This window comes from Pyrus communis, chromosome 2, assembly GCF_041283825.1.
Source record: "Pyrus communis isolate YQ-2024b chromosome 2, ASM4128382v1, whole genome shotgun sequence".
Taxonomy (NCBI): domain Eukaryota; kingdom Viridiplantae; phylum Streptophyta; class Magnoliopsida; order Rosales; family Rosaceae; genus Pyrus; species Pyrus communis.
Window position 1 is genome coordinate 27,947,232 of NC_142566.1, and position 20,563 is coordinate 27,967,794.

At 37.1% G+C, this 20,563-nt stretch overlaps 2 long non-coding RNA genes across 2 annotated transcripts; one reads left to right on the forward strand and one right to left on the reverse strand.

Moving 5' to 3' along the window:
• The first annotated feature begins 10,227 nt into the window (after positions 1–10,227).
• On the forward strand, positions 10,228–12,192 carry LOC148698867 (uncharacterized). Its single transcript, XR_015960196.1, has 2 exons — positions 10,228–10,717; positions 11,855–12,192. It is a non-coding gene; the product is annotated as an uncharacterized LOC148698867 (long non-coding RNA).
• On the reverse strand, positions 10,313–17,047 carry LOC148698868 (uncharacterized). Its single transcript, XR_015960195.1, has 2 exons — positions 13,864–17,047; positions 10,313–13,445 (listed from the first exon to the last, which is right to left on the reverse strand). It is a non-coding gene; the product is annotated as an uncharacterized LOC148698868 (long non-coding RNA).
• Positions 17,048–20,563: the final 3,516 nt, after the last annotated feature.

Below are 20,563 nucleotides of genomic sequence, written 5' to 3' on the forward strand. Positions count from 1 at the left end.
TATTGATTAGGGTGGTGTTATCCACACACTCATTTTATCTCTTACACATTCCATGTTAATTTATGTCTTTTTATCTTTTTCAATTCATTCGATCTGACTGACGATTAGAAATTGAAAGAAATATGTGAGATAGAAAATGAGGTGGGTAGATAACACCACCTCATTGATTATTGCATAAGGTCCCAGCAGCTGTCAGCAGCTGATCCATCCCGAATGCAGTTAGCCAATGAAAACCTAGCTAGATATATGATACATAATACTCCAAGGAAGAGGACTAGACAAGTTGAGCAATTAGCAGGGCTACAGATGGCCCTGCAGATAAAGTTTTTTTCTCTTATGAGCCCCATCTCTGCAAAATTCCTTTAAGCCTTGTCACACATCTTGTGGAATTTTATAAAAATATGCGCAAGTTGTTGCTCTCAAACTGCACTGCATGTCTCTCTTTCAGCTGCTTTAACAAAACCATTATAAATGATTTGTTTGTGACAGCTTTTTCTTCTCTAGGGCATTCATTTTGTATGGTTAACCTTGTATTAGGTTACTAACTGTTTAGCGTTTTGAGCACTCTTGCATATATAGTATGTTGAGAATAGTTAACAAGTATTTCTTAAATTTAGTAGATATTTCTTACCTGTTTTTCTTTTGGGTTATGAAACGTGAATAAGTAATTAGGAATATTATGAAACATTCATAATTTCCCCCAAATTAGGGTTTTATGTTTTCTGTTTAACCTAACTTATGGAGTTAATTATATTTTCAATCTTTTTTATCATTCAATCAATAAACTTCGATGTTTTCTCAATTCCCAGTGAATTTCATAGTGCTAGCCGATTCTAACTTAAGAGTATTTTAATCAATTTTCCAGCTTTTATATCACACTACATCAATTTTACTAATTGTACCCATTTTTACGTGAAGTGAAAAACAATGGAATACAAATTTGTACACGAGTAAGTGCAACATGAGCCACAGGCACAGCAGCCTTGCTTGCTCTTTCCAACTCAGAGTTTCAGACTCCAATTGAAAAGTGCAGATTCGTATAGATGTAAGCAGTAGTACTGCAGTAATACTATTACGATTTTCACCCAATCATTCAGGCCAACAAGAAAAGCAATTGTAATATCTTATGTGTGCATGCAGATCTATTCGATCCGTTTAACAAACGAACAAATTAACTGGAGAAAACCCTGCATGCATGCATGTGATGGATCGCATATAATTGAGGACGTTTGGGTCCCATCTGTATATAAGACTGTTGTTGTAAAGTGTGTCCATCTATCTTCCAGGTTCGGGAATATTTTTTATCATTGCCTTCAAGAGATAGTGATACTCACTATCTTATTTTTTACCGAGTTTAAATGTGATGACATGTGCAGTGAATACACACAAATCAAATTTAAGAGATGATGATGCTCACTATCTTATTTATTACCGAGTTTAAATTTGGTGACATGTGCAGTGAATAGACATAAATCTCAAAATTTAAACCAATCAAATGGTAATAAGTAGAGTGGTGAGCTGCAACTATTACCACCACTTGAGGGTGAGCAAAAATACCCCACCAGGCTCCCAAACAACAGAGAATCAAAGATCCAACGGACAGAATCTCAACCCGGCCCAGTGGATAATGGAAGGATGTGGGCCGATAGGGCAACATCGACTAGTTATGGGTTTCGAGCATGTAGTCCAAAGAGTATGGAAGAAATCCATCGATATTGCTTGAGGAAATCCAGGAAGGGAACTCGACACTAAACAAAGGTGGAGTTGCCGTGCTGCACACCCAACTTCAAATTGCATAGCCAAAACAGAGGATCTAAGCATGGAAAGGTCAAAAAGTGGGAGGGACTTGGCCCCTTATATATGGGGATCTGGAAGCAAAAATAAGCGGGAGCTGGAAGGAAAGAGCAAAGAGGTGGGACATTCATCTCAGAAAAAAAACAAAAACTGAGGAGGATACTAGAAGGGCAAAAGAAAGAAAAGAAAGGCTTGCCGAGAGACTGAGGAAAATGACCATAAGAGAACGATGCTTGATGTTGGAAATGGCAATATATGTTAAGAATGAGTTATAGGATGTTCCGATCGAGTACCATAACATGTAGGACTACATCAAAGAGATCTTTAAGGGTGAGATGATAGCCCTGATGGCAAAGAAAGCGGGAACTTCATCCCGAGGCGGTGGCGGCTGGCCTTCAACAGCTGCAGAATTGCCATGATACACTTATTTTGGAGCTGCCTTGGTCTAGGGTTGAACATGGTAGTTCATGCCCTACATGGGCAAATTAGGGAACATAGACCCTCGATGATTTTTCTCTTGAAAACAAAAATGAAGGATCATATAATAGAAAGGGTGAGAAGAAGGCGTATGGGGTACTTTAATGGGTTCAATGTTGCACTGATTGGTAGAGCGGAAGGTTTTAGCCTCTGGTGATACGATTTAGTACAAAGGGAAGTGATGGACTCTTCAAAGCATTTCATTAATGTTAGATGTGGTTTAGTTGACTCGCAATCTGTGTTTCGATTTACCAGAGTATACGGCACGTCTTATAGGGCGGAGAATGAGAAATTCTGAAAGGGAATGATTTAGAAATTCAGCCCAAACAACATCCCATGGATATGTGGTGGCGACTTCAATGAATTCTTGTGGGATCATAAGAAATCAAGGAGTGCTGAAGTGCGATACAACTGGCCAAGATACTTGGAGGAGTTCATGTGCAAGTTGGAGATTATGGATTTGGGGTTCAATGGCCCAAAATTCACACGAATAGGGACACAAATGATAGTTGGCTGTCACTTTGGCCAAATACTACGGTCACAAATGGGACGACTTTGGGGTTCGATCACTGTCCAGTTTTGGTGCAACGTGAGCAGAAGATCGCAAGAAGGAAAAAGTTGTTCCGCTTTGAGGCATTTTGGGCAAAGGATGGCGAGTGTAAAGAAATTATGAGAGGTGTATGGGAGAATAATAGGGAAGGGAACCCGGTAGAAAGATGGAATATCAAGATTCATGCTTGTCATGCCAACTTAACCAGATGGAGTAGCGTGAAGTTCAAACAATGAGGGAGGAAAATAAATGAGATGATGGACGAATTGGGTCATCTTCAACAAAACTAGAGCGGGAACTTGAAAGAAATAGAAGATCTATAAATAAAATATAAAAAAGACCAATTGTGGAGCCAGAATGAGTGTTATTGGCAACAAAGATCATGGGTTCAATGGCTAAAGGATGACGATGCCAATACGAAGTTCCTTCACCAATCTACCTTGCATCGAAGAAGAAGGAACAATGTGGTCTCGTTGAAGAATTTCACACATATTTTTTGCAGATGATACACTTATCTTTCTAAAGGCGGAGGAGGAGAACTGCTGGCACTTAATTCAGTTAATTAATGATTATTGTTTGGCTTCGGGATAACAAGTTAAGAAGACAAAATTTAGTGTTTTCTTTGGAACCAATGTGCCTGAGACATTATCTTAACATTTGGCGGGTATTCTTGGTATGGAGAAGGTTGGGGACCCGGGTTTATACCTGGGACTTCCTGTTATTTGGGGTCGATTGAAGAAATGCCGGCTTGCCTTTGTTAAAGGAAGGGTATTGGTAAAGCTTTAAGGATAGAAGAAATTAACTCTCTCACAAGTGGGGCGAGAGGTCCTCATAAAGGCGGTGGCGTAAGCAATTCCAGCATACCCAATGAGCTTGTTCAAGTTTCCCACGTCGCTCTACAACAAATTGGATGCCATGATTTCGAAATTTTGGTAGGGGCAAAAAGATGGTGATAATTGGATTTATTGGGTATCACGCAAAAAGTTAGGATAGTCGAAAGAAGATGGAGGTTTAGGATTAAAGAGTTTTAAGATGTTCAATGACGCTCTTCTGGCGAAGCAGTGTTGGAGGTTGATAATGGAGTCTAATTCCTTATGGGCGTTGGTGCTTAAGGCCCGGTACTTTCCTAATTGTTCTTTCGTCAATACAAAACGGGGCGGAAAAGCATCTTGGGCTTGGTCAAGCCTTCTAGTGGGAAGAGATATTCTGCGTAGGGGAGCACATTGGAAAATTATGAATGGTAATGATGTTAGGGTTTGGGTTGACAGATGGCTCCCATCTATTCCCTCGGGTAAACATTCCCTCTTGGGCACGGTGCAGGTCTCACAAATTTTATTGGTGAAGTCGTTAATATGCCTGGATAATGGGGAGTGGGACATTGACTTTTTGAAACCATTCATGGCGGAGGCGGAGTTTGAGGCAATCTTGGAGATGCACATTGGAGATCCGACGTTGCGGGATAGGCTGGTGTGGCCCTATGAAAAGAGGGGTACATATTTGGTTAAATTTGGTTATCATTGGGCACTGACACGAAATCAATCACAAAGAAGCCTCAACTCTTACACGTCGGCCACCATTCTAGGCGCATTGTGGAAGATTGTGTGGAATTTGGAGGTACCACCAAAATTAAAATGCTTCATATGGAAGACTCTTCACGCGGCTATTCCAACAATGGCAAACTTATACCAAAGAAGATTTTCTCCATCACCACTATGCCCATATTTGTAAGTCGCATGAAAAGTCAATTGAACACTTGCTTCTGCAATGCCCGTGGGTGGAAGTGCTTTGGTTTGGAGGAAATTTGAATATCATAATTAATCGAATGGAGATTACAACTTGGAAAAACTGGTTGATACAATGTCTGATTTGGCCAATGGTTCGAAAAAGGTAAGGAATAATATATTATCGTATATTGCCATTACATGCTGGCATATGGAAATCAAGGTGTAACTTCATGCTCAACCAATAACAATTCTTCCCAAGAGAAGTCATTGCTGCTATTTCCCATTCGGTTACTGCCTTCAACGAGGCCAAAGCACCACCGACCACTACGCCGTGCTCAGTTCTCAGAGTATGAATACTGGTGTCCAATGGTCTCCACTGAGTCCGGGCTTTGTTAAGATTAATGTGAATGCCAGTTGGGTGGTAATTGAAGGTTTGGGGTTCATGTGAGTGGTGGTGAGGGACGAAGATAGAAGGTCCTTGGTGGCATGTCAGTACTATGTGAAGGCGACAAGTGTTGCAATGGTGGAAGCAATGACTATTATGCATGGGTGTAAGCTAGGGATTTGTAGAGGTTGGAACTAGGTAATTGTTGGGCCTGACTCTTTGGAATCTATTTCTTGCCTTAGGGATATGGCAATGAAGGGCAACTGGGAAGCTTTTCCCATTCTAGTGAAGTGCAATAGATTGGGAGGGCCTTTCATAATTGTCGTTGGTCTTGGGTTCCAAGACTGGCCAACTCGGTAGCGGACCTTCTGGCTTTGCGGCGAAGTAGGGAAGTATGTGATCATATTTAGGTCAATAGACCCCCATTTTCCCCAGTTCATGTTTTGTGTAATGACGGTCTTCTCTGCCCCTAGATGTATATGGTAGTGTGAAGAGGGACGCTTTAGCATTAGATGCGGCGTCGTGGTTTCTGTGCCTCCTTGTACTACTCTTTTCTATCTAGTAGTTGTTTGTGAATGTTTACCTCAAGGTAGGCCTTCCTGTAAAACTTTGGCATCTTTGCCCAGATAATTCTATATCCCGTTACCAGAAAAAAAAAATATATATATATATAAAAAAGATCCAACGGTCAACTAATTCCAAGTTGATAAATGGGGAATAACAATTAGGCATAGTTAATCATTTAATGTAATACAACTATTCTAAGTTGCAATTAACTGCATCCGCCAACGAAATATAAAGACATTAATTTTGACAAATGACAAATGTATCAACTACATATTAACAAATTTAAGCTTGCAACATCAACAATATCACTGGCATGTCCGCATTGGGAATTACCGTAATACGATTAACAACAACGTAAATAAACCTTAAAGGTTATATATTAATGTGAATTTGTAATGTTAAGGGAATGTGGTGGTAGTGAACAGGCTGTTTAGTGACCCATACGACGGTGACGACAGAGTCCTATCCCAAACAATGCATAGAGACATGCATAACCCCTGAGCCCCTCCTCCCTTCCTGCTGCAATCCCGTCCCGTTCCTACGTACACTTTATTCCCTTCCAAGCCAAAATCACATGCGCCTACTTACACCTCCAACTGTTATTACGAGATACCCATTGCGCCAGGCCCCCCCACCCACCCACCCCCCATCTAAAAACCTTGTCCCTCATCCATCGGCTAATGCCCTAACACCATGTGATCTACTTTTTCTTTTAACTCATCAACCCCCATTTCCTAATTTAAAAAATTGTTGGGTTTTAATTACATTTTACTAGGCCAGTCAGCACACGTACCATGATAAAGTGAGAGACAAACTTTTATAGTGTTTAGGCTTTAACGATTTTATGAGATTTAAGATTTTTCTTACGCCATTAAGAAACATGAGATTATAAGAAAATTTAAGCATCTTTGAGTGCAAGACAAGTTTACAAATAATTCATTCACTCTAGGAGTGTAAAATGCCAGCGTTATACAAGATTTACTTTCATATATCGTTGTACACAATAATGTCATACTAGTCAGATCCTGTCTACCAGTACACTTTGAGTTCAACATAATTAGGATTGATGAAGCTTCAACATAATTAGCATGAAAGCTAAAGTCAAGTTTTTAAGTTTACGATACAAAAGTAAGTGGTCTATCATTTATGATACAAGAGACTCTCATGATGATTGGTAGGTTCTACAATTTAACTAGTAACTAGAACAAAAAAAAAAAAAAAATGGTTTGAAGTGGGAGAAAGTTAAAAGTAAACAAAGAAGGAAAAGATGACTAACAGAATGATACGGTTGAACATAGATCCATCCGTACTACCTGCATGTAAATTTGTATGAATCAGAATCGGGCGCTGGTGAGGGTGATGAGGAATGGATGCTCTCGGATCCTCTCTCGTGCACCTGACTTCATGCATCATATGACGGTATGAGTGACACTGCAAAAATTCACTGATGATTTGGAACCTAGTTCATGTGGGTCCCTTGAATTATCACAATCTTACAACGATAACAGAACCATCTTATAATTCCCTCTGTCCTTCGTTGTCCTCTCACCTCCATGCTGCACGATCTGCACACACGCTTGGCCGGATGGATCGATCCCACTACTCAGCTGCCTTGGCTACATGCTTTCTTCCTACTGTTCATTACTACAAGTCTACCAATATCAAAGAACTTACATATGATCCCACAAGTGCGGTATTTCAAGTTACTCGAAGCATTGTCATGTGAAGAAGGTAAAACACACATGAACATAGCATGAGTTTCGGTTAAGATCTTAATAGACATCTAGTAAGTCATGGTTGTGATAATTACATTTTCATACTTTAAATGTCGATGCATCTCACATGTTGGTAGGTTATTTTTTCTACGGACATGCACCATTTGTTATAATAGTACATAGCTTATACATGATTTAATGAAAAGGAGAAAGAATCACAACCATAAACTCAAATGATCTGAATTTGAATTTATACAGATGAGGAAGTGGGTCGTGAAAATTGTTCCCATCATATACGTTAGGGTGGCACAGACGGAACCTAAAACTCAAAGTGGTGGCACAGACTTCAGCTTTTATGTGTGTATGTTCTGGCCCCATTAGTAGCAGAGAAACAGATAGATGAATGGTACAACTCAATGACCAAATGGCAGCAGTGAATAGTATATTAGAAAGAGACCTAGCTCCACCTTCTACTGTTTGCCTAGTAATGCAAGCTGCAAAATCAAAATTTGAACATTTCAACCTTATCATCATGTGCATATGTATGCAACGCACATTGAACTATCTATGTGGCTGAGAGCTTCCGCAGCCCAGACACAACAACGATGCGGTAGAGGCTAGAGCCCCACCACCTTGCTGAGAATTGGCCTTATCACGAGCAATGCCATACTAGTTAGGCTTAGAGCTGCCTTTATAGTCCCAATCGCAGTCACCATCTTACAGGTCATGCGCAAATGCAAATCATACATTCTGCTGAAAGCTAACACTTCAAAATTTTCCTTTGTTCTTTGTCCAATGCAAAATCAAATGTCTATATAGAACTGATAGATAGTAAGTTTGCACGATAAACTGATACTGGAATTTGAAATTAGGCCCAAGTCGTCTTGTGGCGTCATTCTTATACTGATTAGGGTTGATAGCTCATGGAGAACACTTTTCTTTAATTTTTTTTTAGCTAAAGTATGTTGAGGACATTATAAATCTATGATGTGAAAGATGTGACTTGAAGAAATTGTCAAGAAGCATTTTTGCTTCTTCCACTAAATTGCATGCTTCGACTCTGTTATTTTTCTTTTCTTATTAGTTATTATGTTCTAAAAAATTATTGTATAGTATTGAAACACTGTTAAATATGAGATATGACATGTTTCAGAAATAATATTGTACAATTATGAAACATTTTCATGTCGTAGTATCATTAAGGATTGCTATTTGAACTCTAACAAAATTCTTGTCACTTTTTTATTATCATCTCAATTGTTGTAAGATGATCATTTGTTCTGTAATGTTATGGTATTTACATCATTGTTAAGGTAAAAAGAGGTTTTCTGTGAACTTTTGTTCTTGTTCAAAAACATTACCAGAAATTTCGAAGAAATCTACACCGTACAATGTTGTTAGATAACACGCCCACTGTCGAACCCTAGTTTTGAATCCCACAATCCGAGGGTAATGAGGTAGATAAACCACCACGGGGATAACTAGTTGGGTGGAATCCTATACGAACACCCCCACCCCCACTTGCGCCGTGCACCAACAAAAGAAAACAAACTGGAATATCAAACTGATGTAACGGCGGGTGAGGGCTGGAGGGGTCTGATTATTTTGTAAACTAATAATAATAATAATTTAGGGTTCATGGGTCCATTTGGAGGAGAGCGGTGGGGTCCACAAGGCCAGCACAACCACCCCCCACCACCACCACTTTAACCGTTTTAACATCATCCCTGACTGACTGAGCGGGCAGCTAGCTGACCATAGATCATGTGAATTGTGAGCATTTTATAATATCCTCCCCATCCACCCGTATGTATAAAACAAAATGACATATCGATTATAAAATATTAAAATATATTGAAAACATGGGAACAATCATATAATGAGTATTTATACAAGTATTCAACAACTCTTACAATTTATTAAAAAATAAAATTCAAAATAAAAGTTATCAATTTTCTATGTAAGTAAGATTCGTGACCCTTAGAGTCACGACCTAGGAGGGTCAAGGTGGGCGCCTAGGTAGATCTAGACGTTTTTTTTTAATTTTTAAGTATCTAGGAATTAATTGGGATGGTGACCAGCTGGTAATTATATTTCATTCTCTAGCATATATAGCTAACTTTGGATGGTCAATTATGAAAAGATATAATTTTGTTTACTAATATGAATCACCATTTATTTTGTCTATCGTAGGCAGGGATTTATGGAAATAAATAACCGCTGAATTGGCTAACTTGAGTTTCTCATGTTCTCTTGGTCCAGATTATTTTGATCAAATTCATGACTGTTGCTGACATCTCTTAATGGCGGACACTGTTAAGTGTTCCATTGTAATTTTTCTTTTTTGGGCATTTAGCCCCGTTGTCAACCTAAAAAAACACTGGTAAAAACTAAAAACTAATGAGCCAAAAGAAAATTGAGCTTGATCTCTAAATTCTAAATTAGTTTATCATTTGACATAGTGCCACACAAATTTCTTCTTTCTCAACTTTTTAAAGAAGGTTCTGAATTTAAATCTAGCATACTTAGATATGAAATAGAAGTCGAGAACCACATAGAATATTGTTACAATGTTATTACCACGCCTACAATGACCTCATGAACAGTTCAACTAAATACACTAAATCTAAAATATGGAAAATTACATTATCATGAGCGATGATTACATGTATTGTTTACCCTTAATAATTAGAAAAGAAAAACAAACATAAGGATTGGAGGACCATAAACAACCCATACCTTTAAATCCCAATAAAATAAAAAGAGATCTTGATCACATGGAAGCATGTGATGATGAGGATGGGAATGGCTTTGAAATATTCATTCTCCAGCTCTTTCTTTTTCCTTAACTATATATGCACACGTATATATTTAATTTCCAGTAAATTTTCTTCATTTCTTTTTTATGTAATTAGGTTTCAATTTTTGATTTCTCTTCGAACGTGTAATATAGAAAATAATATATATAGTACCCCACAACGCACTCAATTGGAAAGAAAGGCATTTTGTGGGTAAAATGTCTTATGGTTAACCTTACTCACCCCACTCTTTATTTTCCACCCTCCCTCTCTATAAAGCTGGTAGACAGATTATATGTTGTAGAGTGGTCCTTGAGAGACCTTTGTATGAAGGGTATGGCCTTTTTCCCAACCTCTCTCTCTCTCTCTCTCTCTCTCTCTCTCTCTCTCTCTCTCTTATTACTATATACTGGCTAGGTAGAAACTAGAAAGGCACACAAGAAGGGATGTTCTGGCAGGCCAAAGGATTCCTCTTTGGTTTGGAGCTGAGATCTAAAGAGACTGTAATTACAAGTCCTCGCCATGCTTTTCCACAGCTTTCTTGAACTTCAATTCTCTGCTGTCTAAATCTCTTTCAGGATTAGCACCATGGAAGCTCAAGAAAGCTGTGGGAGACCATGGCAATTCTGGACTTAACCATTTCAACTTCCCCAAAATGTTTGCAGACAACATGAAAAATGATTTCTACTTTTTCACCACAGATCCTGGTAATTCCCTCACTTTTCTTCCATAATTCGAACCCATTTCGTCAAAATCTTTTCTTTCAGAATTCTTTCATAATTATATGGGACCGTAATTTTTCTCTTATAATTTGAATTTATTTGTATCAAATGTGGTTCTTTAATATGTATGTATACGCATGGGGCCCCTCTCATGAAACTGTCTTTGCATTTTGTCTGAAAAATTATGTAATGAATGGACTCTGATACTGCTGAGTTACAATGTGGGTTATAATTTACAAAAATTTTACACTACTCGTGTGTTTATGCTTGCACCTGTGTATCAGATGACTAGATTTTGACATTTTCAATCTTGCCGTTCAAGCACAAGTATACTGTAGGAAAACCCTACAATTTGAATTCCCTTCTCCTTGAGTTTGGAGTTAGAATTCTGTGTATTAGGTAAGAGGGTACTTGCTGCTGAAGACAAACCCCATGAGCTATGCTACTGTAGTAGTACAGATGAACTACAGATGAAGATGAGATTCAGTGAATTTTTGTGCCAGTATTTTTTAATCTATAACTCTACTGGCACACGTTTGAGCCATGCAGAATCGTAATTTTAAAATGGTTTTTCTTCTTGTTGTCTGATACATTTAGGTGAAATTTCAATTTAATTTTTAAAAATATTCCCTGCTGATTCATTCAATCAAGATGGTGAAAAAAATGAGTTTGTGCTTCAGAGAAGATTCCCCTACCCTTTCCCTTTTATCAACTATGATGACACTTCCCTTCCTGTTCCTGCAGTTAGCCTTTTGATTTTCCTTCCACATCTTCTCCTACATTTCTGTGAAAAAGGATAAACTTTGTCCCTATCTGACATAGTTTTTTTTTTAACCACATCCTCTCATTGTTACATCAGTAATCAGTTTTATCTCTCTCTCTCTCTCTCTCTCTCAACTTTATGTTTGTACAACTGAATAGGGTTGTCATTGGCATTACAACTACACAATTATGCTTCCCTTGATCCAAGACTCAAATTAAAAAGTAAAAAAGAAGTATCGATGAAAAAACCAGACTGAAACTGTAATTGTTTTCTCTTCATCATAACTAGATGCACCGCATGAAACTTTCGAAATTTCATAAACGTTTCGGCAATTATACATGAGCTTTTTCGGTCTCCAGTGATTATCCACGCTACACGAGCAAGCTAGCAGAAACAAAGCAATTTTGGCAGTCCTGTAATTGTGATTGGAATGGTTGTTGAAGACCTACTTATATGTGTATCGATTCAGTATTTTTTTACAATGAGTTTGTTTATCTACCTGGTATATGTACAGGGGATTTTCTAGTATGCATTAGTGTATAACATCTACCGACACCCGTGACTGTAGGATCCTTGGATGGACATCTAACACCCTATTTAACTGGTGTTTGCCAATTGTCATACACCAGAGCATAGTAGAATTGTTTTTTCAATAGTTCACAATATTCCAGTAAGTTGATCATCTAGTTAGCTGGCTTTAACTTTTGTCATCAACACATTACACTGGATTTGGTAAAAACCCATTGTTCCTTTTCTCTGTCACATTGCTTCATATGTACTGTTTCAGCAAAGTATAGTTTCATTGGCAAAGCTTGGTAACGTCTTCAATTATAAATTGAATATGGCCGATTCAGCAACTATATGATATTTGGAAAATTGAAATCGATGGTAATGATGGATGCAATATATATTAATAGCATATTGTGACCAATGTATAACAGCCAAATGATGACTTGCATTCAAGTCTCACACATGTTCACAGGTACCATGCTTTAACTACTTCATTACAACTTAACATATTGTTACTCTCACATTTACTGAATTCAGCATTGATAATCTTTGAAATACCGAATAGTTCGGATTGGTTTACACACAGAATATTATTAGAAGTCCTTAAATTTCTAAAATAAGAACACCATTATTAACCAGAGTAGTGCAGAGGAAAATGGAAGTGCAATGAATGTCTTAACAAGGCCTCTTGCTAACTAGCTAGCCAGGACCATGTCCACGTAAATCACTTCAGAAGAGGCCAGAACAATTAAGGAGGCATGCATTGGCTCTTCTGGAGTAGAATTAAATTAACAAGGCCGCACTAATTTCTGTACCTAGTTATCAGGAACTGGGGCACCATAGATCCCTTTCCTTCCATAGGGTAGGGCCGGGGATTCAAACTTTATCGAAGCCTCTTCCGACTTAAGAAGAAACCTAACCCTAGACTAAGAATTAGGGGGAATTCGAACTTTGTTGGAACTGCTTTCAACGTAAAAAGAACTGTAAACCTAGACTAAGAGCTAGTTGGTCAACATATAGCTCGTTTATGAAAATAATCGAGTTACTCAAATCAAAACTTAAACCTGAACGGAATTAAAATAGTGGATGCTTGGGGAAGTGACCTAGATGCAGTTGAGATGAAAGTCCAAATGTATTCAATCAACTTAGGCTATAAAGCCAGTTATCACTTTTTTACTGGTATCCTGACTTATCTTTCAAGTTTTTCAGACCAGATAAACCACTGCACTGAGTCATATACATTGAGCATAAAAAATGTCCTATATCTTCAGATTGAGTGAACGTGAGATTCTCTCGCGCAATCAAAAAATACGGACCAGTTGCAGCCAGTTATCACAGTAGATTTAAGGATCATTGTACATTATTTGCAAGTTCGTCTGAAATAAAAGGGTATTTATACCATATAATCCAAATTGCCACTAGGATGGACACATAAGGCATCTGCTAAAGCAAACACAAGACAAAATGTTAGAATCCAAAAAAGAGCAGGAGTTGACGTTTTTAAAAGTTGCACGAGTCATGGCCTTCTCTTCGAGTGAAAGAAGACCATCTACAGCATCTCAAGACATATATATATATATATATATATATATTTATATAGGGTTATATATACAGTTGAATATATCGATACACTAGCATCAACAAGCAATGGAAGAATATGTAGTGAAATGGTTTAGCAGATGATACTACCTAGTGTTGATCAGTGGCAGAAAAATCCCGTTTAAAATGGCAATGGCTAATTAATCTCTTAAGGAAAAGTAATGAAGGAAAAGCCTGTGTGAAGAAACGATGGCTGAAACATATATATTTTCAAACCATGACGGCCAACGGAAAGAGATACGGCATAGAGAAGCAATACCTTTGCCACCGTGTGTTGGGATTTGACCGATCGACCAATCAAGCAATATTATCAGGTTGAAGTGATTGTCTTTTCATATCAAGTGAAAGTGATCAGCAACGATAAATAGCAACTTTCTTGACCATTATATATAGGTACTACTTAAGGTAGGTCGTACCTTCTCATGATGATCGATCTCAGCATATATACTAGAGGTTCACCAACAACTATACCATGATAGCATCTAAAGTGGTACAAATATATAGGCACTAACGGTAATAATTCATAAACACACAAATAAATAAAAAAAAAATATATATATATATATATATACACACACACACACACACACTCCTTTTATATAAGCAACATTCCATATTAACTATTTCTAAACTACCTAAAAGAGAATCAAACTCAGACATAGAGTGTAAAACACTATTCTAATAATTTAATTATATCTAGATTTGCAAAAGCACATATATAAATACACAGTAAAACCAAATGATAAAGAAAACTGCACTCTAGATTGGGCATAAAGCAATGATATATTAAAACGTTTTACAGCAAATGAAAGGCGAGCAATTCTATTGCATGTTAGATTAGTGGGTGACATTAAGACATGAAAAGTAGTTGGATCATGACCCGTGCAGCGCCTTTAGTCACTCTTTTAATTTATGATGGCAAAAGGGTTGGTCTATTAATTGGATGTATCCAAATCCCCGTGAGAGCACCCATCTGTAAATCTAACCAATTCTTGCATAGATGACAGTTAAAAATATTCTCGGTTTGGATCTTAGTTACGACCATGAAAGATTGAAAAAAAGCTTTAGTTGTCTCTGATATGTAATAATCCAAAAGAAAAGAGAAAGGAGCCAAACAAGACCAGCACACACATGTCCTTGCCAGTGAAAAATATGGATGACCTTTTTTTACACACTTCGTTTACATTACCATAGTTGGCAAAACATAACCCTAATTTCTTCAGCAAGGTTTCGGTTCCATGAACTTCATTAATTTTCTCCTCTGAACCATTAAACAATCAAATAAGGGAATGATTTCTGCACACATCTTCTTTTTATTTCTTCACACCACTATTTAAGGGTGCAAAGTGAGAAAATGGGTGAGTCGGAATCATTTCTCGTCAAATTATTTGCTCCAAAGCTTAGCTTGAATGAATAAGCTAGACAGTAATGAAGCACGAGTTGAAAAGATGAAAAAAGCAACAGAGACCTTTGTGGTCCAGTGGACATTCAATAAACCAACTGAAATTGTTGTCCTAGAACAAATTTGAGTAGTACTTAGTCCTTGCTAAGCCCTAAAATAAGTTATATCTATGTGATAAGCAAAACCAATAAAAGAAAGACTAGCTAGATGTTTAGCTAAAACATCAAGGTCCACGTACTTTAATTACACGCACAAGGAATTGAAATACTTTTATGTAGCAAGGGCCGGCAAGGCAGATGAGAAACGGATGCAAAGTAATGACCCTGAAAATGATTCATACTTTTTTTTTCTCGCCCTGCACATTAGGGACGTGCAAAATAAGGAAAGGAGTGTGCGATCATCATTTCCCAAGAATTAATCGCGGTCACATATATGAATTATGAGCATGAGCTAAGATAGATTTTGACCCCTATGGAATCTGAGAATCGCATGTACATGTATGCATATAAAATGACTGCCACTCTATCTGAACTCTCTCTCTGCCACTTTATCAACCGACACTAGGGTATAGAGTTACAGAGCCATAAGCATGTAGGATAATTTAGCACGTTAATGTTTGAAATTATCAAATCTTAATTTGCATTTGAATCGAATCCAAAGGAGATATATCGCCTTCTGCCAAAAAAAAAAAAAGGAGATGTATTGCCTGCAATACATGGAACCAAGACATATGCAAACAATATAAAGCATGATTAACTAAACAGTTAAACTAAGTCCACTGATAATTAAACAATATAATTAAAAGACAAGAATCTAATCTTGCTTGCAGGAGTTAATATAAAATATATCAATCATTAAGCAGAATATAAAGTACAGATGGATCAGAGATCGAACTACATATCAAGAATGTTCTCTGAAGTCTCGATCCGAGAGAGGGGGAGTTAACAGGTGAAGATTTCTCCTCAAAGAACAGCATTGTAATTTGTCACCGCTGAAATAACTCACAGAGGAGATCAATCAAGCACTAGGGGTAATAAACATTTCGGAAATTTTGTATAGGCAAAACTCGTGATTGTGTTCGATTTAATTCATCAGAAATATATCAGATCCCCAGGTAAGGACAGAAATATATCAGATCCCCAGGTAATCATACATGAAAAACTCCAAAAACTTCGAATAAAATTAGGGTTGAAATCAATTTCCATTGTAGCATGGTTTACAAAACCATCACCTACTTCAAAACATCACAGACTGGTTCTTTATATGGGAATCGAGCAATAAATCAACTTAAAATCATGTTTAAATAATCAATCACTTGTGCGTGGATAGCATAAAAATCATGTTGGAATAAAATCATGAAAGATTGAAAAATTTTCTTCTGGTATTTGAGCAATAAATAAACTTGAAATGATGATGAAAAATCACTCACTTATCAGTGAGTCAAACTGTGCAAAATTAGGTATAGATGTTTAGGGTTCATATAATATCTAAGAGAAGAGACACGATCAAGAAAATATACCAAGATATGAGGGACAATGGAGATCCATTATGTGAGCGAATTTTATTGAGCCTATCTGTATCTTCCCACAGCTTTATTGAACCGCAAACCAAGTTAAGGCGAATAGAGAGACTGAGTCGACTCACTCCAAAGATCGGTCGATGTCGCCATAGAAGGATGCAGTTCAAGAAAGCTGTGGAAGAATACAAAGAGGATCATCATCTTCTATCCATTTTAGAGAAAGAAAGAGAGGGAAACGCTAAGGCTATGGATATCTAGAGAGAGAGATAAGATGGCTACGAAGCTTCGGCCAATCAGAGAACGACAGCAAGAGCAGAACCCCAAAAGGGGAGATGCAGAAGCAGCAGCAGAAAGGGTTAGCCTGTTGGGCAGAGGAGGAGGAGGCGGAGAAGGTGGAGGTGGGGGTGGAGGTGTAAGTTTAGGAGAAGGGGAGGTTGGTATTTATAGTAAAAACTCGATGGTGTCTCTTTTTTTTGTATTAATTTTTTTTTCCTTGTATTTTTATATTTTTTTTACCATCAATCCCGAGAAGAATATTGGGCCTGAGAATTTACAGAGTCACAGATTACACTGTACTGACTCCACCCTTTTATTTCGAACCCTATTAAAAGCTGACTATGTTCATCAATAGAGGCCCTGTTTATTAAGGGGAAAAAAAAACTATTGGATATGATTTGAAAATTTTAAATTTTAAGATAAAATAAAAGTTAAAATGAATAATATCATAATTAATTTTTTAATGTAAAAATATGATTTTTCGTTAAAATAAACAATAATATAAGTTTTTCGTTAAAATTCCTAAAAAAAAGAGGTACTCCCTTTATTTAATAACAGCTAATTAAGTGAAAAACCGTTCTTAATAAAAATACGTGCGGTTGGATGCAAGTTGGCGGATCGGACGGTGGCTGGTTACCCTAGTGGAGGCAGGCTATTGGGACCCCTTTCCAGATCTGTCTCTTTTATATATCGGTGGAAAGGTTTTGTTTGCCTGACTCGCGGTAAAGCATGTAGGTTGCACTTAGCAAGTTTTGACCCTAAACCCTAATCAAAATAAACTCCACAATTATTTTTTTAAGGAAGTAACTATTTCATTAATCAAATAAAATAAGAAACGAATACAAGTTCATGATTACAAATGCAACATAAAAATAATACAAAACTTACTCCATATAATAATACTTAACCAAATAAAGTACGCTCACGACGTCAAAATTTTGCATCACTTTCTAATGAACATACAAAAGATGCAGCCTCTTCGGCAATGAAGGCATGCTATGAGACATCATGAAGATGTCCTCATTGTCCTTTGCCAGACAAACAAACAACGAAACCACAACTTAAACAAAACAAAAACACAACACATAGGTATGATTCCTCAATCATTGGAAACCGGCCATACCTAACCAACATAAAAGATAAGCTCACAAGACCTAAGCTGTACGAGCTAGACCTAACACCTTCAAAACATATGAGCTAAATATCGTACCATCGCATGAATACTTTGCAGCATCAAGAAAACATGATTGTGAGTCCCTCAAACCACTACAACGACCCCAACAAATGAAAGACCATGCCCTTTCATGATCTTGCAATCATCTACAAAAAAAACCCTGCTATTAGTGACTTTCAACAAACCTTGAGCTTCCTCTACATAATCATTGCCAAGCACACAAAGCACAAAATCACCATCTTAGACTTGAACAACAATTGTCGTTTTAAGATCTGAGGTTTAGCAGTAAGTCATAACTGCTACAAAAGCTCTCCTCCTTAGAAAGAGATTGACCACAACCACAAAGACTGTTTTGGACAAAGCGATCACTACAAAAAAACATGAAAAGAAAAGAAGGAAGGGATAAATAAGGATTACCGCCGACTTAGAGGCAAAACTGGAGTCGCCGATGGTAGTTTTTTTTGTTTTCTCCTCGTGCGCCTAGGGTTTGTTGGGGTGCTTTAGGGATTTAAAAATTCTATTTTGTTTCAAACCCAAAAAAAAAGGAGTTTTAATGAAAAGCACACGGTATTGTTCACTTTGATGAAAAACCACATTTTTACACTAAAAAGTCAATCCTTTCACTTTACCCTTTATTTTGTCTTTATCATTAAAACTCAAGGTTTTCAAGCCCTTTTCATTAGTTTTCCTAAAATAAAAAAAAAATCTATTTTTTTTCTTTATTCCCTTACTTTCCCCCTTGTTTCATTTGCGGAAAGGTATTGAATCTATTGATCAGAAAGTAACTTCTACGTTTTTTTCCCTGGATGTAAAATGGAAGGTAGATTTCTCGTGTTTGGGTAATGTTGGGAAAGTAAGGGGTGAATGTTGTTTTTTTATTTATTTCCTTTTTCATGTTTGATTTATCCATGAATTAGAAACAAATTCTGCTTAATTTCCCAATTATATATTTTTCAACAAGTTCTGCCCATGGTGTTTCAATGAAAAAGGAAAATCAAACCCAAATTTGTCGGAGAGTTTCGCTTTCTCGCTTATTTTCCTATAAGGGGGTGAGAAAACCGCTCAAAATTGAATTTACTAAACAATGGTTTGTATCTCCATTTGACTTTGGCTCATGAGGCGGAGGTTTCGGGTATATAATATAACGATAATGAATCGATTACAAATCCTGGAATGATGGCTTGACTCTATCCATAAACTCGAAGAGTGGAGAGCAACACAAGTTAACTAAAAAACATAGACTTTTCAACCCAAAGTGTAGAGCTTGATTCCTTCTGCCACTAATATCGCTTGTATAAGAAGAAAACGTGAACTAACTATGTGGTAATTCTTTTTGAAAAAGCCTATCTTATAAAAACAAAACAATATATAACAATAATTCTCAAAATCTCAGAGCTATTTGGGGGAGGAGCCTCTTGATCCAATTTGAATATTTAAACAACTGACACCTACACTATAGTACAACTGTTCCAATGTGGATGTGGTCCAACGAGTATATATACCCTTCTTTTGCTTAAACGATCTATTTATGCACATAAATAAACCATCAAGTGATTATTCTGATAAAAATTCAAATGAACATAACAAAATAAATATATAAATTAAAATGTTAATGAGATTCTTTAAAAAATAGAACTATCTGATACTTCATGTTTTGAGCACAATAGTTTACAATGTTGGTACAGAAATTGACGTTAAACTATAAAATGAAAGATAGTTAATGAAGAACCTCTATTTTGAGATAATTCCTCTATAAATTATAGTAAAAATGAAATTGCAGTCGAAATTAAAAATAAAAGAAGTGTGGAAAAATTAAAATTGGGAGGAGTCACATGGCGGCATGTTTGGGCGACCCCACCCGTGGGAAGGTGCGAGGGGGTATGTGACAGTAGTACACTCCCGTTTTTCACGGAACGGAGGTCGCTTTGTTGGGTTGTTTTGGCAGAACACGATGCGTCGATCCCAAACTCGACTCTGTGGAAGCTCCTCAACCTTAACAATGGGTTGGTGCGCAGGTTAAGGTACTATCATGCACACACCCCTTGTCCCCAGAGCTTCTTATATAACATGAATACACCATTATCGTAGTGATACAAACTCTATATAAAAATAAATTTGTGTATATCATCATGGTATCATAGAAACCTTCTTCCTTTTCCTCTTTCACATTGGATTTATGATTTGTGATCACTAATCATGGGATTGAGGTCGTCTCCAGATCTCATACTCTGGAACCTTCAAATCCAGCAATTCAGATCATTCAAGAGTGAGAGGAAGATATCTGAACATTAAAAAAAGATTGTGTGTGAGGTAAGCAACATGAATAAAGTAATAGAGACCGCATTTAAATTGAACAGTCTACGAACTCCAGAGTGTGAGATCTTGAGAGGATCTCAATCCTGATCAAGGATGCTATATTTTGTGATTATGCTATGGGGTCCTCCAACGTGCATGTTTAAGTATTTAAAACCGTTTTCAAAGTTAAAAACACAAATCATAAGCGATTGATAGAAGAAAAAGAAAACGATTTTAAAGTTATAAGCAGCTGGCACTCACTGATTAATTCTTTCTTAATCATCTTTTCACCG